Source organism: Pinus tabuliformis, chromosome 7 (genome assembly GCF_031772625.1).
Source record: "Pinus tabuliformis cultivar Carrire ecotype Pingquan chromosome 7, CPIR1, whole genome shotgun sequence".
Lineage (NCBI taxonomy): Eukaryota > Viridiplantae > Streptophyta > Pinopsida > Pinales > Pinaceae > Pinus > Pinus tabuliformis.
Window position 1 is genome coordinate 1,525,052,104 of NC_142293.1, and position 8,522 is coordinate 1,525,060,625.

An 8,522-nucleotide genomic window follows, 5' to 3' on the forward strand; every position below is an offset into this window, starting at 1 on the left:
TAAATGGTCAGTGGTAGGACAATCATGAGGAAGGTAATTAGGAAAGGTAAAGTGAATGGATCTGAGGCATCAGATGCCTTGGTTATATTGGGAATGGTTGTTCTCAATGTTGTGCATGTTATGGAGGGACAAAGGGAGTTCTCATGACCTAGACCTTATGATATTTGGTAATTATGTTGTGATCATGATTATGTTGATGCCTGTATATGTATACATGTATGTATATATGTCGTTGCCTGACAAGGTCGTCAATGATCATGATTGCTATATGCTAATGATTATATGTATGTATGTATGTTGTTGTCTGAAAGGGTCATCAAGGATCATTCTTGTGGAAAAATGATTGCTTATGCAGGTGAATGACATGAAGGGGTTCATGTTCTTATGAGGAATCAAGCGAGAAGAGTAGTCGTGATAGATCAATGAGATCAAGATTATGTGGATATGATTGATATTATGTGCTTGCACTATGTCTATGTTTATGCTATGACAAGTAATGTTGAGGGATACATTAGCGGAATGAAAGAAGTGTGATCTATGGCATGTTGGGACAAACATGGATAGTGGAGAGACACTAGAAGTAAGGTTGCTTGGTAGAGACAGTTTAGTCTCCAGATGTGCAATACTAGTGTTGTGTGCATGTTGCATATGTGATATTGTGTATATGTGGTGTTGTGTATGTGTTATTTATGCAGTGTTATGTACATAGGGTGTTGTGTACATGTTATATATTCAACGTTTTGTACATATGATATTGTGCATATGTTGGATATGTGGTGTTGTGAACATGTTGGATATGTGGTGATCTGTACATATGGTGCTATTTACATGTTGTATATGCGGTGCTATGTACATATGGTGTTGTTTGCGTGATTGTACATGTGGTGTTGTGTGCATGTGGTGATGTGTACATGTTTACATATGGTATTGTGTGCAGGTGAGGTCGTGTACATGTCATGCATGTGGTGTTGTGTACATGTTTACATATGGTATTGTGTGCAGGTGGGGTCGTGTACATGTCATGCATGTGGTGTTGTGTACATGTTTACATATGGTATTGTGTGCAGGTGGGGTCGTGTACATGTCATGCATGTGGTGTTGTGTACATGTTTACATATGTATTATGTGCAGGTGGGGTCGTGTACATGTCATGCATGTGGTGTTGTGTACATGTGGCATTGTGTACACGTTGTGTAGGTGGCACTATGTACATGTGGTGTTGTGTACATGTGGCGTTGTGTACACGTTGTGTAGGTGGCACTATGTACATGTGGTGTTGTGTGCACATTGTGTAGGTGGAGTTATGTACATGTTGTACATGTGGTATTGTGTGCATGGCGTACATGTTGTGTTGTATTCATGTGGTATTATGTGCATGTCGTACATGTTGTGTTGTATACATGTGGTATTGTGTTATGTGCATTGTGTAGCTGTTATATCGCGACGTGTATTCATTGTGTTGTACTATGTGTATGTATATGTATTGTGTTGTACACCGGGTGTAGGTGTATGTATTGTGCTGTGTTGTACATTGGGTGTAGGTGTATGTATTGTGTTGTGTTGTACACCGGGTGTAGGTGTATGTGTGGTGTGGTGTTGTACATTGTGTGTGGGTGTATGTGTGTGATGTACATTGTATGTATGTGTACGTGATTGAAGAGAAGAGAAGGTATTGAGTGCTTTCCAGGTTTGGAAACCAATCTAGTGTGTGTACAAAAAGGACAAGGATAAAGGCAGAAGCAAAGGACCAATTAAAGGATAAGTATCAATATTTTATTTTAGTTTTGATTATGCATGTGGTCTATGATTTTGACTTATGATGGTTACATGTGATCTATAATTATGGTTTATGATGATTGCATGCAGTTCATGATTCTTGATTTATGATGGTTGAGTTTTGAGCTAACCAGATGTCATATGTTATACATGATGATTTGGTCAAGATTTGGTTTGGCTTGTTGTGACCAGAAGTGAACATGAGTGCAACTGTACCTTATTAACATGCCACCAATGAGGAATGATTTGCATTTATTTCAACTCGTTTTGAATCTAATAGGAATTATGTGCTTGCTACAGGAAAGCATGGAAATGCCCAGACTAGGTGGTTGAAATTGACTACAAGAATTAGCAACATCAATGAAAGGAATTGGAACATGCAGCAGTACGTTGGTAAAACACTTCAGGAGCAGGGCCATTGTGGGACACTAGTACCCAATAGTGTCCATTGATTTCCATGAGCATGCTATGACTGGTATGATGGTTTTGAGGCAGGGATATGCCTTGGCTTTTGGACCTTCCAATACGAGGAAACCTTGCCAAGGGAGGGGCCTCCCGAGGGACTATGTAGCATAGAAGGGGATACCCGTGGAACTTGGAAGGTGTGTGACTACATGGAAGGGGGTGGCTGGATTGCCTGAGGGATTGTGTAGCATAGAATGAAAGGTCGGGAATGGATTTCTTTTGGTCATTAGCATTGCTAGATGGAATTAGATGCACATTGGGAGTGTGCCCTGGAACAATGAGTCAGCAATTGCTCATTGAGAGGACAAGTGGCACAGGATTGTATCGTTGGACATTGAATGCAACTTTGACTTTGGTAGTGGATTTTGGAATTCTTGGGAAGGAGTTGAATCCTGGTATTAATTTGAGGGTGGAGGTGTGAGCCTCTGGACTCCCTTGTTGCTAATATGGGCATCGTATCATGTATTTGTTGGTTAGAGAAAATGTGCATATGCATATATGTGTATCTTATTGTGAATAATGTAACGAGCTAGATTTATAAAGCTCCATAGACAATATTATTATTTGTTGGTTGAAGCAAATGTGCATAAGTATATGTGGTGGTTGTTGTAAATACCGTAATGAGCTATGTTATAAATCTCCACTAAGCGATATGTTTGTCATGTTTTCAACAGTTGGTTATTGTAAATATTGCAACGATCTGTGTTATAAATCTCCATACACAATATGTTTTTGCTGGCTTATAAGTGTCACTGAACACTGAGGATGGAAATTGGCAAAGGAAATTGGAAAGGGCATTGGCAAAGGCAAAGAGGAATTAATTGGCATTTTATTTATAAAATAATGGAAAATAAGAGAAAAGGAAGGTGAAGAGTCACATATTTGCATGAGAGGGAAATTGAAGGAAAAATGAAGAAAATAAAGGCCTCAATGATAAAAGGCATATGAGGATCAATTCATGGATTTTGTCAGTGTTAGCTTTTGGTTAGTTCAATCTTTGGCATTCTCATTCTATTCTCTCTCATACTCTTGGACACTTAGAGTTTTCTTGGAGCACTTTTGGAGGAGTGTGGCATGCTTGGGATTTGGAGCAAGAAGGTAAAGAAAAGTAGGAAAGTGCAAGAGGATAGTGGGATCAACAACTACATTGGGTTTTGCTTGTGGGTACCATGTTACATGTATGATTTCCTTTCTAGTTTGACATGCATGTCCCATGCATGTGGTTTCTTGGTTATGATCTGTCATTGGCATGGAGGATTGCCTGGATTGACAGTGGTTTTGCCTAGCCTTGCCATTTCCTAGATAGCCATGGTGTTGTGAGTTTTATGTTTGTTTTCTGGTTGGTGCTCATGTTTCTTATGGCAATGGGTTGAGTTATTAGTTCCTAGAGCCTTAGTTGGAAAAATGCTCTGGAATCCCTGTAACAGCTTGGGTTGAGTTATTAGTCATGTAAGCCTTGGTTGGATAAACGCTCTATAGCCCGACGACCACTGTGGGTTGAGTTACTATTCTTGGAATCTAAGTTGGAACAAACGCTCAGGAGCCCTGGACAACTTGGGTAGAGACCGATCTCATGATGATTAGTGATGTTCGACTGTGAGCTGGAATCACCAGTTGAGGGTTGAGTTGGTTTGGCCTCTGGAGGCCTTGGTTTGGTTTTGTTTGGTTTATTCCATGAGATCCCACATTTATGCTTGGAATATGGCATGGGGTTGACTGGTTGAAAGAAAGATTTGGTTAGGCTCAGTCTATGGTCAGGTGGTACATGGAAGTCCCTGACTTGGTTGACACTTTCATATGTTAATAAGAGGTATTTTCTATTTTGATATATGAGCATATGTATTGATTATGATGGTGACATTATGGCTGAGTTGCCATGGGTTATATGTTGGTTATTGTTGGTTTATATGTTAGTTATTAGTTGGTTATATGTTGTATATTATTTATGGATCTTTATGAATATGTGATTGGTTATCGAATGCATGACCTAATAGATGTTATTTCAGCTAATATGAGAGGGAATTAGACCTTCTTGACGATTCTCAGATAAGTATGAGACCCCTATGTTAAGAGGTGTATATATGACCTGTAGATTTCATGTTCATAATGTGTTTAACATATTATTTGTCATGGTTAGGCTTGGTTAGGTCAAGTCCTTGATCAAGTTTTACGTTAGAGGTTTTATCTTGGTGTCATTTATTGTCTTGGAAAGTCTCATCAAGTTTTGGGCAATGGTATGGAGACTAGCCCTGAAAAAGTGGCTCAAATATTGTTATAGTAGGCACAAAAATGGCTAAAAAAAAATTATAGTCTGTCCCTTGCAAGCTTATGGGAACGACTAGAGGTCTACAGTTGCATGGATGCAGGGTTGTGCATGCTACTAGGGGTCTTTTTTATGAAAAAGAAATCTAACTCAGGGTTTGGGCACTTGGAGGGGTGGTTTAGCTCTTGTGAGCCCTATAGCTCCCGATGAAGATTAGTAAGGTTTTGGATCTTCGATTCCACTTCCTTAAGGAGATCTAGGAGGTTGAGTCTTGTCATAGTAACCCTTTGTCACATATTTACCCCAGTGGACAAATTAGCTTGGGTAAGTGTGGGAGGAGGGTGTTATACAATGATTGAGCTTTGCGGCGACAGGTCAATGACCCTCCTGGTCGACATGGCACCATCTAAGCAAATTCAAGTTCTCCCTGGCATGACTAGTGTTGATGTTTGTCTTTTCTATGGTTGTTGCCTAAATGGAAACTATGTTTCTGGTTTTGTTTATCTCAAGCGATGTAATAATTTTAAATTTTAATTTTTAAATGGTTTTCTTGGTTTCCCCATTCAGGGGCAGATAACCTCCCTCTTGCTCATCTCTAAGGTGCCCCAAGGACGAAGGCTTCCTCAATCCTTTTGCTTGTACTCTATGTATTTTGACATGTTAATATAAAGCGATTCATTTGCCAACATATATATATATATATATATATAATCATATTCTAACTAATAAATGAAATGACATTTTTTCTAGTTAATTTAAACTAAAATTTAGTAGAGAATCTATAGGAGTACCCAAGGTTTTTAAGTGTGCTAAAACCATTTATGCATTCAAAAATGTATTTAAAAAAAAAAAACAAAAAACAAAAAATCACAATCTTCTTGATTGAAACTATATCGTCGAATTCCAATGAAAAAGGCCATTTCATCTAGATAAGTTAGATTGTGCCTATAAATTATGATCGATTTTATCATATATATTGGAATAATAATTTATATTTAATCACTATATTTCAAAATTTTATATTTAATTAATAAGTATAAAAAAACTTTATATTTATAATATTTTTTCTCTAAGCTATCTCTCTAATCAATATTTTACTTATCATATTAAAATATTAAACTAGCCTAGATCCATCTTAACTCTTCATCTACCAAGGGCCAATAGGGATCAAATACCTTTTCACTCTAAAAGAAGGTTTGTATTTGAAGAAATTGTATCCCTCTTGATGCTTGACATATCCAAATTTAAAATGGATCTACGTTGGTTTAATTATTAATTATAATTGTAATTATAAATAAAATTATTATTATTTTTAAATTTAATTTAATTTTAATTTAACAGAGTAAAAATTAATAAATAAGATATTACAACATCTCTACCCTGCACGGATGGATGTTTTTTATTTTATTTTTTTAATTTGACCTAGTTAAAATGTTAAACATTACATCTCTATCATACTAGGTTGGAGAGCCCCTCTAGACAATTATTTGCTTAACAATAAGCACAAAGCAAGTTCTCAATCTGCCTGTTATCATTTATAAATCACATAATCATGTATTCAAAATGCAAGCCAATCACGATTCTCTTGTCTTCTCATAACTTGAAGAGAAATAGAAAAATAAATTTTAATTTTAATTTTATTATACCAATAAAAAGTCTTTACACCTTACACCTCAAATAAATATTTTAGCAAGCCCAAGTTTTAAATCTTTAATTCGACATTTCTTCTTCCATAAAGATATGATTTTTCTCAGTTGTTTTCAGTGCGACTTTTTGCAAGTTTTTTCGGTGGGTTTTTCCGCTCTAATTTCTCTAAATCCGGCAAGAATTTATTGAAATCACAAGTTTGATGGGTAACCCCTGCACAATCGAAGTGCCCTAGTGGGTTTTGAGGGTGCTGAATCCATATATACAGTAAAAAAACTAGTTTAAATAACACAAATCAAGATTTTACCTCAAATTTTTTTTGCCGGATTCCGGCACCAGAAAGTCCAAAAAGTCGCACTAAAGACAACTCCATTTTTCTCATTGATCATAAAAGAGTTGTCTTTAAAGAGACTTTTTGGAAGCTTTTCTAGTCAAAATCCAGCAGCAATTTATTGAAATCGCAAGTTTAATACTAATTTCTGCACAATCAAAGCGTCCCAGGGGTTTTTCAGGGTGTTGAATCCAAATATGCAGTGAAAAAACCATTTTAAATAATACAAATCAAGATTTAACCTCAAATTTTTCCACTGGATTTCGTCACCGGAATCTCCAAAAAGTCGCACTAAAGACAACTCCGATCATAAACTCCAAAATTTGTTATCAGTCTAATAATATATTGAATATGGAAACAAATAAAAAAAAATATGATAATAAAAAATATATATACAAATAATATAAATAATCACTTTTCTATGAAATCCTTAATGCAACATTTCTTCTTCCATAAAGATTAGCAAGGCGGAGGAATTGCCCGGTTTCCATCACCGCCCGGAAAAACCTCTGGCTCCAGCCCTCGGCAATTCCTCCACCCTCCACGAGCTTCGCACCCTCCGCCACCTTTTCGCATTAAAGTTGTGATCTGACAGAGTTGCCCAATTTCCATCGCATTCTTGCCGCGAAGAGTTAATGCAGGTTTCAATTCGAATTTTCTGCAAACCGCAGGCTGCTCCCTGACCAATTCGACTCGGCACTCCTCACTAGCTCACCAGAAAATTCACTCCCGAGTTCGACTCTGCGCCTGAGGTTTGGTGGGTGGATTTTCTTGTTTCTAGTCTTGAGTTTCAATATCCGTTGCATTGATGCAACCTGCTATGTATTTTCTATGTGGTCATTGATGCAACCTGCTATGTATTTTCTATGTGGTCTTGGTAAGGTAGGTTTGTTCGGTTAATGTTGCGGCAACTATTGGTCAGTGTTCCAATCTTGAGGAGTTGTTATGGCCATAAGCAATATATGCTCCAGTGATGATGGCAGACTCTACTGAATATGTGCACCGTCATCTATAGACTGATGCAGGATGCCTGCTCAGGCACTGTTTATGGCAGACAGTAATTCACATGTTTATTTGTTCTTTTTCTTGAACACTTGCTGTAAAATGTAGTAAAGATCTGTTAAAAGTGCAATTGAGTGCCATAATAATAGGAAGGGAAAGGTCTGTCATAAAAGTTTTAGGATAGGGAAGGAGGTCATAGAGTATGCCTAGTTGAACTTTATAACTGAGTTATGCACATCATGTTCTTGCTGAAGCAGGTTATTTCTGCTTGGACTGGACAAGTTTCGTAAAGGTGACTGGCGTAGCATCTCCAGAAATTGCGTTATATCTAGGACTCCTACCCAGGTGGCTAGTCATGCTCAGAAATATTATAACCGTCTGAACTCTGCAAACAAAGACAGAAGATGGTCTAGTATTCATGATATCACTAACGTGAATGATGGAGACACATCAACACCACAGGGCCCTATCATAGGTTAAGAGAATGGTTCCGCAGGAGCTGCGGAAAAGCCTCCTAAGAGTTTGTCTCAGCCATCTCTACCAAGAGTTGTTGCATATGGACCTCATGTGGGTCAACCTATTGCTGGGCCTGTTAGTTATGCTGTTGGTACTCCCATCATGATTCCTCCTGGACATGTTCCTTATGTTTTAAGTGGACCTTTTCCAGGATCAGTAGTTCCTGGTACTCCCATGAATGTTGTGCCAGTTGCATATGCCATTTCTCAGCCAACAATGCATCAATAGAAAGAATGCAATTGCTCAAAACTTAAAAGCGAGGGACTGAATCTAACTTGTACATGTAAGTGTGCTCTTTATGTTCCCTTATGGTGTAATGTAGGAAGCAGCACTGCTCTGTCAACAAATCTGTATATGCTGGCAAACTTGTTTATTGTTGTCATTAAGGACCATGTGTTTTAGAGGTGAAAGAGTTTAAGATGTTCTTCTGTACAAAAGAGTGTTTGAGATGAAATTCATTATATCTCTGTGTCAGATATTGATTGATAGAATTGGAGGCAATGGCCCTGATTTTCCTTCAAA

General features: G+C 37.6%; 1 pseudogene; it reads left to right on the plus strand.

Annotated features, from left to right (window-relative positions):
- Positions 1 to 8,280, plus strand: part of LOC149253640 (transcription factor SRM1-like) — a 28,119-nt pseudogene extending 19,839 nt beyond the window's left edge.
- Positions 8,281 to 8,522: the final 242 nt, after the last annotated feature.